This window comes from Lepeophtheirus salmonis, chromosome 8 (genome assembly GCF_016086655.4).
Source record: "Lepeophtheirus salmonis chromosome 8, UVic_Lsal_1.4, whole genome shotgun sequence".
Classification (NCBI taxonomy): domain Eukaryota; kingdom Metazoa; phylum Arthropoda; class Copepoda; order Siphonostomatoida; family Caligidae; genus Lepeophtheirus; species Lepeophtheirus salmonis.
Genome location: NC_052138.2, coordinates 2,945,919 through 2,963,990, shown reverse-complemented (window position 1 = coordinate 2,963,990; position 18,072 = coordinate 2,945,919). Strand labels below are relative to the sequence as shown.

General features: G+C 34.1%; 1 protein-coding gene across 1 annotated transcript in view; it reads left to right on the top strand.

The window, feature by feature from the left end:
- The window catches only part of LOC121123533 (exonuclease 3'-5' domain-containing protein 2-like), a 46,680-nt gene extending 30,829 nt beyond the window's left edge, over window positions 1-15,851 (top strand). Inside the window, exon 5 of the transcript XR_005866023.2 lies at window positions 15,219-15,851. The gene's annotated coding sequence lies outside the window, so the exon portion shown is untranslated. The remainder of the gene's footprint in view (window positions 1-15,218) is intronic.
- Window positions 15,852-18,072: the final 2,221 nt, after the last annotated feature.

Here is an 18,072-nt window from a genome sequence, read left to right as displayed (position 1 = left end):
TAAATCCATCTTAAAGATTTAGAGCAAAAGCTAATTATGTAGTAATGTCCGGCGATATTACTCTTTATTAAGTGCATAAAAAGATTTTTCCCCGTTAATTATGCTTGTATAACAACATACTATTATCATGAAGGATATACACAATTGCTAATTATAATGCTACACCCAATGCAGCTACCTCCGTTGTTGTGACCATTTAAGGAGTTGTTTTTGCTTTGTATGAGTTTTCTGAACACAATTTCTTGGAGCCTATCAACCATAGCTAAGCCTTAAGTGATAAAAAAGTAATATTTATTGACTATGTAATATTGGAAAACCTAATGATCATATACAAGTCTTTAAGTGAGGAAACTAGTTTCAAATAAACCAGTTGCGAACCATCCAAAGCTACTACCCCTGTTGTTGTAACCATTTAAGCAGTTATTTTTGCCATTTAATGAGTTGTGTATCATAATTATTGATATGTTTAGCTAAAATAGAATCATATTTTATGATTAGATTTAAAAAAAAAAAAATACTTAATGTTAGATAGTACAAAATTCAGAGTTCCATTTCGAAATTAGTAAATATTTTATACTTTTTACTGATAACTTGATCGTCATTTGGTGTGGATGACTCAAAACATTTTTATATGTATTTCTATAAATGACATCAGTACCAACATCCTCCATTAATTTAATGATGGTTCCTTGGGAAGGAATAGGTTTACCCGTGTATTTCTCCATAAATTTTTAGAACATAGATGATTAGCAATGGATAAGGGTATATTACATGTAATAAACATCTTTGTGAAATCAGAGTTAAAGTCTGACTTGAGGTATTCATCATTAACTTGATTTTTTAGATGAATATCCATGCTCTTGATATGAGATGAGGATAATGAGTGGCGTGTAATTCTAGACAGGGGACTAAAGGCACATTTATATCGACAAGTCTGACAAGCCATCTGTTTCTCATCCGGTAAGTATTTTCCTAATTCCTGGGCCTCCATTCTCAGAAATCCAGACAGAAGGCGACGTTATTTTAGGCATTTTATTCAGTTCTCTATCGACTATCAGCATCTAATATTATATTAATATTGAATAATAAAGGCGGGAATGATAACGTTCTAGATAGATAGAAGAAGATGTATATTATTTAATCAATGATGCCATAAGTATTTCTTCTCTTCTCCTCGCACGCTTTTCTATTCTTACAAAAATTATCAACCTTACTTATGAGACGTAATTGGCCCCTGATATAGCCATTTCCAGAGTAGGGTGCATCCGACCCCCTAAGTAAAAATATCCTTGGGATTCCATCTAACAAAACAGGCACTGACCGATGCATGAAAATGCTAAAACTATAAAATTGTGAAAAATCAGTTGTATCGAGGGTGTTTGGCAAAAATATCTCTAATAGAGGCCATGATAAACCTGATTGTATTTATCTTCAACAGTTCCTATGACGGTCATTACTCTAGGCAACATATCATCATCACATTGGTAAGGTGATGATGACACAGATATTCAAAAATCCGAAAATAGAAACGGTGAAATCACCAGAAGCATCCGTCTTCAAAATATTTCTAAACATTTTTGAAAGTGTGACCAGTCTCAGCAAAGAAAGGGTGGATACTCTTTGATCTATGTTCATTGATGAAATTAAGACTTTGGTCCGAGAATGAAGAAATGAAACACTTCAGCCGTATCCCGTCAAAAGTCTCCTCACAACATTAGTGTGAAGGTTAAAGCAAATTCTCTGAGCTGTGCCTGTTGTATTTAGATGCTCTCAGCAAAAAGGATTTTTGCCTCAAACGTCCTGGTGCAGTTCATAAGGCCCAAAAGTATGTTTGAAATGGCTATTTTTGTGTTGTAAATGAAATAACGAAATTCTAGTATTTTTTCATTAAACCTCGAAAACAAATAATACTATGGGATGTCTTATGTATTGTGCAAGACAGTATAAATGGGAAATATATTTCATATGATTTAAATTACTTTTGTCCCATTTATTAAGTTTATGGACATAAATCTTGTATCATGAACATTTTTTAGGATTGATGTGGGCCTGTTAAATTTTTGAAGTTTATGATTGGGGGTTTGATGCACCCTATTATGTAGTCAGACTCAAGCTTGGTCCACTCCTTCTTGATGGAACCCTCTAGAGTCGTGACACTCATGGGAGAAGTAATACACACCACCCTCTTCTCGAGACTAGATCGATAAGTTCAAGGGGTTTGCGTCTGGGGAGAGGAGGATAGCCACATGTTGAGGTCCGTCAAACTCTGGAAAGTTGTCTCTCAGGAAGGTCTGTGTCTTCGCGATGTGTCGCCCCGGAGCTCCGTCGTAAGTGAAATCAAAGTTGTCTTCGAACTTTTATCTTGTCCAAGGGACCACTTTTTTATCTACAAGTTCGACGTAAGCATCTGTATTGAGCAGCGTATTCCTCTCTACAAAAATGGGAGGGTAGACATTGCCTGTGCTGACCACAATACCCAAGACCATGGGGGTGGTGAATAATTCCCTGGCAAGATAAAGAGTGGTAGCTTCACCTGAGCTCCTTGGATATGGTCATGGAGTACAGGTCACGTGAGTGAAGCTTCAAAACTTCCCTCTTTTGTGACTCAATTTGACTCGTTCTCATTTGTTTAGTTTTTAATTGAGACGAAACTTTACAATTTTGTCATATATATGCTGGAAAAATCATGAAATCTGAAGCGCTAGATTTTGTTGTTAACCCCTGTATTTTCCTTTCAGCTGTTTTCATTAATTTTCATGGGTTGACTCCTGTGGCTTAAAGTAGCTAACTCTTTGTGTTATGATCTTAAAATGTGTATTCCATAGAATAAAGAATTTGTGGACGATATTTTGTGTTTTACTTAAAAGGATAGATGGTTATAGCATATTAATTTTCAATATGATCTCCTTTCTCCACAATTTTACTTCATAAAGAAAAATATAAATATTGCATACAGGGTCCTAGAGTTGATTTGGTTGATTTTACAGTCAAATTATTGCTTTAGCATTGCAAGGTATGCAATGAGACTTTCGGCTATTGGTCCCTAGGTGCCACCAGCTAGACATAAACAGGGCCAAAAATCTAAATGCTCATTTCAACATGTGTCATCATTATTCAATTCATGGTTTACTTAGTTTCATTCAACCACACCCTTTTTTCGTTCTCAAAAATGTATAATTTTGTGCCTTCAAACTATGAAGTGCGGACATAATTAATTTTCTGTTACCAAATGAAGAAAAACACTTCTCAAGCCCATCAAATGCTTGTGGAAGCTTACGGTGGATATGCTCTAAGCAGAGCACAGAGCTTCAGGTGGTTTTGAAAAATTACAAAGTGGAATTCCAAACGCCGAATTAACATTAACGGTCAAATCGTTAATGGTGATCGCTACTAACAACAATTGGCCGATTTGAACCATACTAACCGCCAAAAACACCCCAAAGTATGAAGCAAGGAAACACAATGTAACTTCCTTTGATGACAACGCACCCCCATCGCTCTATAGCCACCCGCCAGCTTGTTGAATCGTACAATTTGGAACCTCTTGCTCCTGCCCCTTGCTGTATCACTTTTTGCATCGATGGGCCATGCACTCAATTATTTACGGCTTCGATTCTCACACTGAAGCCAAAAAATAGATTGATGGATGGTTTGCAGCCAAAGACGACCAATTGTTGTTGGAAAGGAATCCATCAATTGCCTGAAAAATGAGAAAAATGTGTGGCTTGTTAAGGCGCATACTTTGAAAATTAAATTTGTAACCATTTTTTGACAATAAACGTTCATTTTTTTTTTTAAAAGTCTCATTTCATAGATACATACCTGGTAATAGATCTTTTGAATATATGAGTAAAAAAAGGTTTGGATTATCTGGCCTAGCTATCCAATTTTCTTGAAGTTTCACTTTTTCAAGGAATAAACGTTTAATGAACAAAATTCAAAACTACGAAACTGTATTAGGCTATGTGGTAATGCAATCGTGGATCGTAGTTTCGTCTATGACAGAGGTTGGCTATCTTTTTTTTGTGTTTGCCCAAAAGAACTAATTATTTTTTTTTCGGGGGAAAAAAATTTCAAAAAATCAATTGCTATTGACTAAAAATAAATTTATTTGGAAATTATTTCAAAAATCCAGAGATGTTCACAAAAAGTTTGTTGTTTTTTCAAAAATATTTTTTTTAATTAAAAAAAAAGTCCAAAAACCAAGCCTGCCGCAAATTATAATGCTGCCTACGCCCCTGAATGGATTCTGGTCATAAGACTTTTGACCACTGTCAAGCCCGGACCTGAAGTCCCTGTTCTATGGTGTGTGGGCTGCCTTTGAGAATAAGGCTTGTGTGACCTCTCAACCCAATGTAGAGTTCCTGAAGGCTGCCGTGGACAAGGAGTGGGTGGACATGAGTGAGAAATATGTGATGATGACGTGCTTGATCTTCCGTCCCACGAACGAACCCATACTGGTGGCCAAGGGAGGCCAATTTGGAGAATAGCTAATAACATCCCAATAAACCAGTAAAAATTTCAATTCTTTCCCTCCTTTATTTTCAAAAATCTGTGTGAAATTGTACATGGGAACCAATTACCATTTGTGGAAACAAATGATTCAGAACTGGATCCTTTTCCTCAAATTTGAACATTTGGTATGCCATTCAAGCTCCATAAAAACTGAGTAAGATAATAGATTAACATTGTAACCATTCTTTGCTATACAGAATTGGTTGGCACAACTGAATTGTGTACTGATGAACGTGACGACCGCTACACATTTTCCTCAAGGTTATCATAAATAAATCGTACATAGTACAATCAATATAAGAAACTCATTATTAAGATATATTTTTAATATTACATTAATATCTACCTACTGGGGCGTGCAGAATTATTTACCAATTTTTTTTCAGAACATATTGCAGACAATAATGCCATTTCGAATGATTTGAGAAACATTTATTCATACATTTTTAGAATAATAAAATAGTTTGTGATCAAATTTAATCAATGTAGCCACCATTTGACTCAATGACACTGGTCAGGCGACGTCTGAAGCTACCACAGACTTGCTGGATGTAATCGGCGTCCATGGAGGTCCAGGCCTTGTTGACAGCAGCCTTTAAGGCATTTATTTTCTTGTGTCGTTTTGTGCAGGCCTTGGTCTCCACGTGCGCCTAGATAGAGAAGTCTAGTGGGTTCAGATCGGGGCTCTGAGGGGGCCAGTAGTCCTTGGCCAAAAGTTCATGTTGTCCTTGAGCCACTCCTGAGCTTTCTTGGAAGCGTGGGCGGGTGCTCCATCTTGTTGAAAAAACCAAGGAGAGTTGCCGACTATGAATTTGATCCACGGCAGGACCTTGGACGCCAGAATCTTCACATAATCCTCTGCTGTTAATCTGAGGCAGTGGGGAACCATACCGGCTTCATGGCCTTCCCGTTGGATCTCCAAACATCTCCAAAGCTCAAAACACGGTGATTTTGTCTGTTGAAAACAGGATCGACCGTAAAAGTTTTCTCATCTGAAAAAATGATGATGCGTCCAGATGAGCTCTTGATATCATTCAAGATTTTCTTGGCATGCTCAAGTCTGACTTCTCGCTGACGTTCAGTTAGCAGAGGGCGTTCAGTACACCTCAGGGACTTTCCTCCAGCCCTTTTCAATGCCCTTAACACAGTTGATGTCGACGTTCCCATCTTTCTGGCCATGTCGGCAATGGACCTGTTGGGAGTCCTCTTGAACACTGCCTTTACTTGCCTTGTTGAGACAGTGGGCTCCCTGCCAGCCCCAGGGGAATGCTTGAGATCATCCCGAGCCTCCAAGCGCTTGGAAACGTTGTAAATTGTCTTCAACAAGGCCCCAACCTGTTCTTGAATGTTGTTATGAGGCACTCCTGCTCGGAGGAGGGCTGCAATTTCGATCCTCTTTGTTTCCTGATTGGACATGGTCTCACGTGTGGAAGTTGTCACGCTCTCACAGGAAGGATTTTTGTTTATTTTAACAGTAAAAATACGAAACAATCAGATTGGTTACCAGAAAACCTCTTAAAAAGTATATTTACATCACCGATAAATAATTTTGCACAGCCCTGTATATTTATGATTTCATTAATTATTTTGCATCTTCATGAAACATCCTCTTCGTTTTCCATAAATAATATTACTCATTCGAAATAATGAATATAATTAAAGAAAAGAGTAAATATCCATTAGATATAATGTTCAGTGCTGTATTTAAGTCAACCTTTTCAATGCTCAGGTCAAGTCAATGTCCTCACGCTTCCAGTGTCAAAATTTGTGAATATTTTGAGGTCAAATAAAGTTAGGATTGTTGATGCAATTTATAACGTTTTACCTTATTTAAAAGTTATTCTTCAGTAGGCTAATAAAAATCCTAATTTTTATATAATAACTATTATTTAATTTAAGCTGACAATTGCAATGATTCAAAAGTTCCTAACCTAGTTGTATATAGACGGAATAATTACAATTTTTTTTGCAAAAAATAAAACCTTTTATCAACCGCAATTATAACACTTTTAATGGGTATTTGTGTGTTTAGTCCAATTGATTTCAAAACATCGTCATATTAAACAATACAATGTATACTTATAAAATATATTAATTTATCTTGCAATTGACATTATGACTATTTCCATGAAGTATATCATTATAAAATTTGGACACTTAATACATAAAATACTTCAAATGTATTCAAATATTCCCCAAATCAATCAGAGAGACTCAGAAGTTGAAAAATATCAAACATATCGGGTTAAGAATTTGAAAACTGATCTTGGACTAGACATTATGACTATTTCCATTAAGTATATCTTAATAAAATTTTACCACTTTATAGATGAAAGACTATAGTTTACCTCAGATATATTCAAATATTCCTCAGATCAATCAGAGAAACTCGGAAGTCAAAAAAATATGGAACATATTGGGAACAAGAATTTGAAAACACAATATTAATGACGAAATAATGTATTTACAACTCACAAAGTTTATTAATTTACTGAACAGCAATGAATCTTTAAGAATACGTTAAATATATCGTACTTTAATTCTAAATCTGTCGAAACTTTATGAAAACTGAATAAAGTATTAGTATTCAAATCAATCATAAGAAATGTGAATGTATTGAATAATCCCTGAATAACTATTTTGAAAAGTAATCCTTGTAAAAGTTTTGGTAGTGGCGCCCTCTACGCTTTTATTATACCTTTATAATGTGGAACCAAAAGAGATGATTAAGAAAATTAAAGAATTCATTTTTTTTAATGTCTCGTATTCCAATAAGTTGAAACTTTCAAATTTTCCTCTCTTTACCATCAATAGGGATCCAGAAATATTTTATAGGGGGTAGTAAAATTATATGATGATTTCTAAATTGATTGAGTTAATAGCATAGAAAAAGTCTTAATTTCACAGTTAAAATCCATGCTCTCTAGCGCACAAAAATAGGAAACCCAAGAGACATAGTGATCCTACAGCAAATAGAAGAGTGAATGTCAAAAGTATTTTGACATTAATTGTATGTGTCTAAATCAAAAAATTATTGTTTTTAATATTATCATTGTATTTCATGTCTATATTCAGTTTCTTTTTTATCCACTATTTATGTATTTTTTTGTTAGGGTATTTTAAAAAAATGCACTTTTTTAAAATTATAGAACTGAAGTTTTGAATGTACTATTATTGGCTTTGATTGGTTTATTTGTATATTATTAATAAATTATTCTCCACGTTATACATATTGTTTTATTCAACTCCTATACTTGTCTCCAAACCCTGCCAAATATCAAAGATTTACAGAGTGCGACAGGGAAATTTTCCGCAATCAAGAAGCAAAAGCCAAACCTTAATAACTTTTTATATGAAAAGTATAGTGACAAATGTTATTGAAAAAACTTTTAGCAATCAATCTTTGCAAGAATGATTCAATAAAGCCGCCTCCAGTCTCTATCACAGCCTCCACACGAGGTCAGAACTTGGTGCAGGTTAGCACAATATAATTGGTAAAATATTGGTCCATATCTTTTTGATGCTGCCCTTAAGCTCCAGCACATTTCTGTGTGATGTCTTCTAAGTTTGTTCTTTAAGACACGCCAGACGCTGAAGTTGAGGGGATAGATATCAGCACTGGAAGAGGATACTTAGCCCTCAGCTAGGGCAAGGTTTTCCACCTCAGGACCTTATAGTAAGCCTCAGACCCTATTTTTTAATTGGGCTGTAAGAAAAAGGGATCAATTTTCTTCCCATCAGAGGCCACAACTCCAAATGTTTTGTTCTAATAGGTTCCCTGGACTTTCTAAGACTCTAAAACTGGTCGACTTTAAAGATCTTCTTGTCTGAGAAGATTTTAACATCGTAGCAGTGAGAAATATCTTGGAGTACTGACACAGCTCTTAAGGCGGAGGTCCTCATGAACTGCCTTCTGATGGTGATCAACGTTGAACTCGTCAGCCAAGTGGCGCATTAATGCCGTTGGATCTTCCTTGATCTTGTCTTCCAGTGATTTGGGAAATGTTGAATCTCACTTCAAACCCTTTTCTCTACTTCCTGCCTTCCTTCTTTACCATCCTTCTTTGCCACCCTGATGTTCTGGACTGTCCTCACGGTCACGCCAACAATGTCTAAAATTCTTTTTGGATCAACATCCGCGTTGTGAAGAGCCTTTTGATTCCTGTTAAATCATTTTTCGTTTGATTTTGATCAAATTAAAACAATGCACAAGAAAAACAACACATGTATCGGAACATTACTTGAGATGTAACCTAAAACCTTAATTAGGGCAAAAAAATATTTTTATGAGGCGGTAAATTTTCCTGTCGCACTCCGTATTTATTGAAAGTTTATCCACAGCAAAAACGAAGTTGTGTCATTTCAATCTCCGTGCTTCATCCAGTTCCATCACGTCGTTATCTTTATTATATCACGCAACCTATCCTTCAAAAAGAAGCCAAAAAAAAAAGACCACAAATGATTTGGGAGTTACTCAAATAATTCAATCAGAATAACTACTAATTGTCTCTTGTGTACTGTAATAAGCCTTTTCAAAATGAATTACAAGTTATTAAAATTTACATAGTATTTTATTTTATTATAAAAATTTGTCAAATAAGTATACAAAAATAGTCGACATTTGATGTATTTGTACAGGTTGCTAATGCACAAATACGCCTAGTACCTCTGGAAAAAGACTTAATTCTTCCTATGATATGAATTAACACTGAACGTCATCATGACCTTACGACATCATCAAAAACCAGACTGCGTTGCAAGTTTCTTTTCAACACACATTATGTTTTTGTGTTAGAAAGGTAATGCCGTGCTATGTAACAAATTTTGAAACTTTACGCAACTTAATACTCCTTAGTCATCACTCAACCTCTCGAATCACTTACCATTAAATTTAACGCCTGTATCAAAAGAGAAAAAAAAAGAAGAGAGATAAAAAGGAGGGAAAAAGACATAACTCAAAAAAGAGAAAGAAGCAACGTCGCAAGTCCTGAATTACCCCCACTCCCCGTAATTTATTACCCTCATTCGCCGTCAAGAAAGCGCAATAAAAGGCGGGTCTAAGATATTAAAATTGACGAATAACTTCTTGCTCCTTTTTGTTTTTTCTCTTTTTTCTCCCCCTTTTCTCTTTATGGTGGGGGCAAATGAGGTGTTTTTGCGTTTTGTTATTGTTGTAGTTCTTATTGTTATTTCTCCTTCTCTTTTCTCGTCTCATGCAATGAGATCTATAAAATAAAACAAACCAAATAATGAACGTTAGAGGTCGTTGTACGATTTCTGTGATGGATCCTTTAAGCATCTTCTTTAATAATGGGGAAATACGATTGGCTAACTACGCAATATCTATCACATATAAAATTTATCACGCAACCTTGGGTTCTTTTAGTATGTATAAATATATTTATGGTTCAGGTAGTTTACAGGGCGTGAATTTTTGCCTTTTACTAGAAAATGTAATATTTCTTTGCCAGGGATTTCTCCCCACAAATGCAATCTTCTTCATTGACAAACACCGATTCCGAATTAAGGATCTTACACTCAAGAGGGATATCATTTCACAATTTCTCAGGTTTAGTGTCTCCTTTTCTCTCTCTCTGTTAGTTATTGCATGTAAATATATGGCCTTTCTTATGAGATCAATTCAATAATGAGTTTTATCCTTGAAATATTCTTGTGCCCTTATCTCAAATTCACAACGATATAAAGCGTTTTTGGGGAAGCTTTTTTTATATTGAAGTTCAGACTTTTACCTATCAAATGAGATACTTTAAAACTTTTTGAATATATTCGTCTTGATCCTCTGAATAAAAATCACCTGTTTTTTTACTTTTAAACAAAGATAACTCGAATTATAAGCATGATGCAGACATTTTTTAAATGGTTTTATAATTCGGCTTTAAAATGTATTCACACAATTCTATACAAAATGCCAGAAATAACCAAAAATGTATGTCCTTTTTCTGTATGACACGAGGCCAATAGAGAAAAAATAAGGCCATATTTGGAATCAGGGAATCAAACTCAACCTTAGTAAGGCATAGGATTTTCTAGTGCTTTTAAAAAGTGTGATTTTGTTGGACAGTATATTTGAATTCGTAAGTGTTCAGATTTCAATGCACCACCTAGTAAAAAACACTCACGCAACCTTGGGCTCCTTTTATTTATATTATTTAAAATGATAGTTAGAAACATTATTTCAAAGGGATTGAAGGATGCTGGAGGAGAGGTGATGAGTGTTTTAGGGGGTCTAATTTCTTCCTTCCTTACTCAATTCATCCATTCCTTTTTTCCCTCTCTACTACGTCCACATAGTGCAATAAATTAATCAAAGATGATCCCCTTTGACTTTTTGGAGTAACAGGTGCTTTATTTATGACTTTTGAGGTAAGGAGAAGAAGAAGAAGAAGAAGTTTGTTGTCTTCTTTTCGTTCTTGTTATTATTATTTTCTAAAGAGTCTGCGTGTTGTTTCTTGCGTCCCCTTTTCCTCTTGACCAAGAATAAGAAGAAAAAGTTGTAGTAAATTTACGAGATCCTTGGAAAATTATGTGTTATTTGTTTGGGAAGAGAAGAAGCAAGATGGAGGAAGAAAGGGGGGACGAATCCTTCTTCTAAATTTGTGAGTATAATATAAATAGACAGATAATATGTGTGTTATTTAATAGTGATGGGGGAATACATGAATGTCTCAAACTTTCTTTTTCTATCGTGCCCCCCCCTACAAAAAGACAGGAGAATTAGAAATGAGTTTTAAAAAAGGAAAAGTCGAATCATTAGAGCAGTGGTTCTCAAATTGGCCTACGCGTACCCCAAGGGGTACTTGAGATTTTGAATGAATATATTTGAAGGGGTACATAACTCTGGGGCGTCTCCAGGGATTGGACTGTAGGGTTTTTAGTCCCCAAAATTAAGTAATTTTTTTTTATGTAATGTATGTTTTCTGAAAATGTAATATTTGAATATTTTTTTTGCAAAACAAATTATAATTGAATTTTTTTTGTCAAAAAAAAATTCTTTTTTTGTGAACAGCTGAGGGTTTTAATGCAGTATCAAATGCAAGAACAAAATAGTTGTTCCAAGGATTCTGTTCTCTTAAAGTGTCGATCTAATGATAAAAATCGTCGAGTTGAACGGGCCTGTGAGCACTTATTCTATTGCCTTGGAACTGGTAATTAGCCAGAAACCCGTTTGAAACAATCTAAATCGGACAATCCTAGTATTATTAATTTTATTGTCAAAATAAAGCAAAAAACCGAAGAGAGCTTTTTACGTTACCTATTAAATATACTAGGTTATTCTAATGATTGGTCTTTTTACTTCGTTTTCCTCAATTATTATTATACTTCACCTGAATGAAGACCCTTGTGGTATATGATTTTGGAGGGAGAAAATGACTTACAGGTTTTAAGAGGAGAACCTTCGATATTTGGAATTTCATTAGTCCAAGGAAGTGGCTCTCGTTCAAAAAATCCTTTAAATTGCCTTGTTTTTTAAAAATTTTAGTAGCAAATTTTTTTGTGAGATACTAAATTTGAAGAAATCATTAAATATTCAACTAATATTCACTAAATTCAACACCTTTGGCAAACATATTTATATTTAGATGGGGCTCTGAGCTCAAGAATGATAACATCCTTAAATAATAAAATAAAACATCAAGCTGTGAACTACAAAAGCAAAAATCCACCGCTAAAATCCTTAGTATTTACAAGCCAAGCCTTTCTATTCCTTTATATAGGATTTTTATGACTATTGATTCAAAGGAGATTTTGATGTACATTCTACGCACATAGTTTATGGATAAATAGAACCTTAGATAGTCATAATACATACCTACATAACAATAGCAATAAACCAAGGAGGGGGGAGGGGGTCAAGAACAACTCTACATTCCGGTATATCACATCTATGTATTACATATAATCTGAATAGTCACACACAAAAAAAGTAGCACCTCTTATTTTCTTTATTGTAGGCATTTTTATAGTGTCTCATAACAGTAAAATAAATGGGTCTTATTATTAATACAACTCACTGTATAGAAGGTATATACATACATATATTTATATATACAGGCTGGGGATATAAAATCCGGGAAATTTTATGGATAAAGTATACCGAGTGGTCCACTAAAATCTAAACACTTTGAATCTTAAACAAGATATAATTTATTAATTAACAATAGAATTTAAATAAGTTAATACTATCAATAGATATGTATCTGAGCTCTCTGTAGCCGCCCTTAGTGGCAATGATGGCTTCCAGGCGGTGGTGGAAAACCTGGTACTCACTGTTGAAGTACTCCCAAACCATTGTGTTTCAGAGTTGACTAACAGTGGCTTTGAGAGCTGTGGTGTTTTAATGACGGACACTGCATGTCTATCCCTCGACATGCATCCAAATAGTGCAGTCCAGGTGGTTTGTATCAGGGCTTTAGGTGCCCAACAGAGTCAAAAAAGAGTTTAAAAGAACTCAAAAGACTTAAAGAAAAGAGTTTTCAAATAGAAAAGATTGGTTTCTGACATTGTCACAAGGCTCTTTCTAACCACTTTTTTTTAAAACTTTCTAGATAATCTGGTGTGAAACCCAGAGATCTTTTGCATGGCCCCTGATGGAATTGAGTGGATTGGCCTGGGCTGTTGTCTTTAAATCATCCGTGTACAGTTTGGCCTTTTTGACAGAGCCCTACTTCCAACGTTTCGAACTTGCTAACGGCGTGACGGTGGTCCTGAATACCCCTAACTGTTTTGAGTGAGCGATTGGAAATTTGTCGATCACGTTCAAGTGTCATTTTCTCGAACTTTACGTAAGCTAGAGAGCTCATGTTTTATTGGGTTTGTAACTAATTGCTTATGCTTTAACATATTGAAATATCCGTCACTCAACCTAAATTTATTATTGAATGAGTAAGTATTCAAATTTCAATGGACCACCACGTAGAATAATTATTTTCCCTAAATATATTCAGGAATTCAATCATCTTTTGTTCTTACAAATAAATATTCATAGTGAAGTCAATCAGTACAACCAACCTCCACCATCTGGAAGCCTCCAACCTGGCCCTGAACCTAGAACAGACCTTGATGAAGAACCCCTTGTCTATGTTGTCCACTGCCTCGAAAAGTGAAGCCCGCAAGGATTCAACATTGTTATGCGGAGGTTTACTCTGTAAGACTCTCAACACATTAGTGATGAAAATGGCCAGTATTTGGGGCATCATTAACATGGCCACCTTGACAATTTGAAGAGTGTTTTATAGCTTTTTTGGGGGGTTGATCTTCGACCTCCTTGCCTTAATTATGTCTTCAACGCTTTTGGTCTCTTGGTATCCATTACTTGGAAACATTAAGGTCTTTCAGGCCCTTGGTAAAGGCCCTACATCTATTCCCTTCCAAATGAAGCAAAATGATGGGGATTTAGGGTTCCGGATGTAGTTGTTAGTGGCTCAAGAATACATTTGTTTTACAAAAATCCAAGATGGTGTTTGTCCAAATAATTTGCAACAAACAAAGTTTAAAAAAACAAACAAACCTGTCTAGTAGAAATATTAATTTGAATTTGGTGTCCTACGTCTTATGGGTCACCCTGTGCGTGTGTACCCTCTTTTGCTTGTAACTACCTTCTGTTGTCATCAAAATCTTTGTATAGAATGTATATATTAATAGAATGTGATAAAATAAGAAAAAAAAATCTATTGCAATAATAATTATCATAAATATTAATGATTAGTCGTTGATGTTTTTTTTAGTGTTTATTTTGTGTTATTATTATTTGTAAGAAAATACGTATTATGTAAAGATGATCAGGTGTTGAGTACTTATACCTATATACTAGTGCTTAATGGCATGAAAAATCTACGATTATAAAGAATGCATATTTCCCTCCTGCATGACATCATTTGCAAGGCCTCGTCCCCCTCATCATCCTATCTGAGAGGAAAAGAAACTCCACTTAAAATAATTAAAAATAGTCATATTTTGATATAACATGTATCAGATACTACTGGGTGGAAACTTGAAGCTTACACAGCTGTAATATGGTGACTAAAAGTTATACTCTCATACATATATTAAAGCATAAATGGTCTTCCTTGGGAAATAATTGTTGTATCTTATTTCTATGAATTCAAACCATTTTTTTATTGGTATACTTTATCTGGAGGAAAAGAGTAAAAGGGTACACACAAAAAAATACATTGATATAATGTACTCATCAGAAGTAGAACGGTTTATAAAGTAGTCGGTTCGAAAACCACATTATAAAAAGATGGAACATTGATATTTGATATTTTAAAATATATTAACATTGAATTAAATGCACTCATTTTACACTAATGAATGCAAAAATGCATTATTAATTACTTCAAGGGGGGCTCATTTTAAATCTTAAATTATATGTATGTGGAGGATCCTATAATATATGTTGAGGGCGTAACTTCCGCAGGGTGCAACTTCTCAGGGCTAAAACTGCCTTAGGTGTAGCATCCTATAACCTTGTAATACATTGATTTGAGAGGTTCTGGGCGAGGAAGTTATAAATATCTGTAGTTGTATAGGTAGACATGTATCTCAAGCACCAACTACCTTTTTTTTCTTTTTTTTTAACTGTGCTAGAAATGTGATCCCAGCTATGCATCAGATTTTTTTTGTTTGTTTTTAAATGTATAACTAAAGAATGACAGGGTATTTTCTTTTTTCTTTCATAGTGTGTAAGTTTCCAAAACGTTGGAGAGGAAGAAGGACTCTGTCAAGAAGGCCAAACTGGACTTGTAGAAGTTATGGAAAATAGTACAAGCCAATCCCCTCAAGTACATGAGGGCCCATGGAACAGATCTTGGTCTTTCACACCAGACTATCCAGAGAGCTCTTAAAAAAGTGGGAGAAAAAATCCTTCTGAGGATGGAAAGGCCAATTTTGACACCAATAACGAAAGAAATCCATATCTTTCGTTACAAGACTCTTTTGAACTATTTTTGTACATTTTTGGCCCATACAACCCTGATCCCATCATCCACGACAACACCTTTTGCATATATATCGAGGGAAAGGCATGCAGTATCTGTCACCAAGACCCTCAAAGCTACTCTCTGCCGCACTCCATGACATACGACTACATCTGCAGCGGGTGCCAGGCCTTCTGCCGTCCCTGGAAGCCATAATTGCCACTAAGTGGCGGCTACATTAATGATTAAGATATCTCAGACCCACATTTATTTGTAGTATTGATTTTGTATAAATTAGATTGTTAATGAATAAAGTATATCTGTTTGAAGTTTAAAATTCAAACTGTGTTCAGATTTTATACATAAATAAATAACGCATATATTTTTCCAATATTATTCACATATTAAGATAACGATTTCTTAAAAGGTTGCGTGAGGTTACTTGTTGATATATTTAATATGATATTATAATTAAAAATATGTAAAATACATATATCGTCAGCTGTGCAAAAAAAAAGGAACAATCATCATTTAAATAATAATAATATATATATATGCTTTTTTTTACACAAGACTTTCAAAAGTCGTAAAAGAAAGTCCCCCCTCTTTAAAAAAAAGAGGAAATATTGTCGATGGAAATGATGCATTTTCATCTTTTTTTATATATATAGAGCATAACCTCATTTATTTCTAAATAAGAAGAAAATATATCATATAAAAATTGATATATTATTTCTTTCGTTAACAGAAAAACATTTTAAATATGTATCCACAAAAAGAAAACCTTTTTCAACTAGTAATATGACTATTATTTTGTCTTCTTATATAATAACTTGAGTTCTTTTGCAAGTTATTTAAAGATTTTTTTTAGGTGGTGGTGGAGAAGGAGGGGGAAGGGGGTTAAAGCTTGGTTATTGGAAATTTTTTAGGAAAAAAAAATTCAAAAATCCACAGTTGTTCACATAATAGTAAATTTGTTGGGAAAAAAAATCCAAAATTTTTCGTAGCTATTAACAAAAAATTTCAAAAATCAAAATTTGTAATATTAAATTTTTTGGATAAAAACTTCAAAAATCAAATTTATTCGCTAAAAATTAAAAAATCAAATTTTTGGTGAGAATTTCAAAAATATTTTTTTTTTAAATCCACAGTTGCTCACATAATAGTAATTTTTTTGGAAAAAAATTCTAAAAATCCACAGCTATTAACAAAAAATTTAAAAAATCGAATTTGAAATATTAATTTTTTTTTAAATAAAATTCGAAGCTGTTAACTACAAATTAAAAAATGTTTTTCTTTGAAAACAATTTCAAAAATCCAAAGTTATCTACTAAAAATTAAAAAATGTTTTTTTTTGGAAAGAATTCCAAAAATCCAAAGCTGTTCACAAAAATTTTTTTGGAATTTTTTTCAAAATTCTCCACAGCTGTACACAAAATATAAAACTTTTTCGAAAAATAAATGAAAAATCCAAACCTATTCAGTAAAAATTAATAAATGAAATTTTTGTTTCAAATTTGAAATATTTTATTTTTTGGAAAAAAATTGACAAAATCTACAGTTGTTCACAAAATTGTAAGTTATTTGGTAAAAAAATTTCAAAAATTCACAGCTATTTAGAATTTTTTTTTTTTAAATCCACAGTTGTCTCCAAAATTCAATTTTTTGAGGAAAAAACTACATTGTTTTAAGATATACTTTGCCAAACTATCACAAAATCATGTAGCATTTAATACTGGAGTTGGGACACGTTCTGCATAACCCATACTCCCAATACTTGCAGGTTCATATACTGGGTACAAAGATGAAATCCGCTCTCTTTCTCGTATTTACAAACATATAAAATCCGTAATTTTTTAATGTAAGGATGTAAGACATTGTCAGCCTGTGGTGCTACATATGTCACGGTTGCTGCTGATTTGTCCTTGATCATTGATTAGAAACAAAACATTGACGCATCTCTATTCTTCCTCTCTGGACAACTGAATATCCGACAGCTAGTATAGTTCTTCCATGGTCAGGAAATTAGACAGAATCAATGTGTTTTGCCTGTATATTACGTGGGATTTAAAAGAAAATGATATGAGGACGATATCTGGTTCCATGATGCCCAAAAGAGGGTGTGGGGGTAATCTTTGAGACCTATAGACCTAGAAGTGACCTTTCTCTGACATGAATTGACGTCAAAGGTTGGTTTTTATCTGTGTATGCTGATGAGAATGTCATCTAGCATGGATTGTTCGTCGGGAGTGAGTAAATATTTAGATTGGGAGGGTACGTCATTTGAAATGGATGTATTCCTGGTTTGAAGTAGCTGTATAGACTTGAAAGAAGGCTATGTCCTAATTAATTCTCATCGATTGCCCCTTCTTAAAAAAGCAAAGACGTGATGAACACTAGCAGTTGTTTCTTATCCTTCTTAGTTTTTTATATCCACAATTTATACATATTTTGTATATATCTGGAGTCTCTATTTCTTCTCTAGTCTTCTCCACAGCCTTTTTTGTTAGTTATTGCCATAACTATAAGAGTAGTAGCTATATATAGTTATATTTTTTTTTGTCAAACCATTAAGAAATGAACATGGATCAAATCGGATCATAAAAGAAAGCTACTC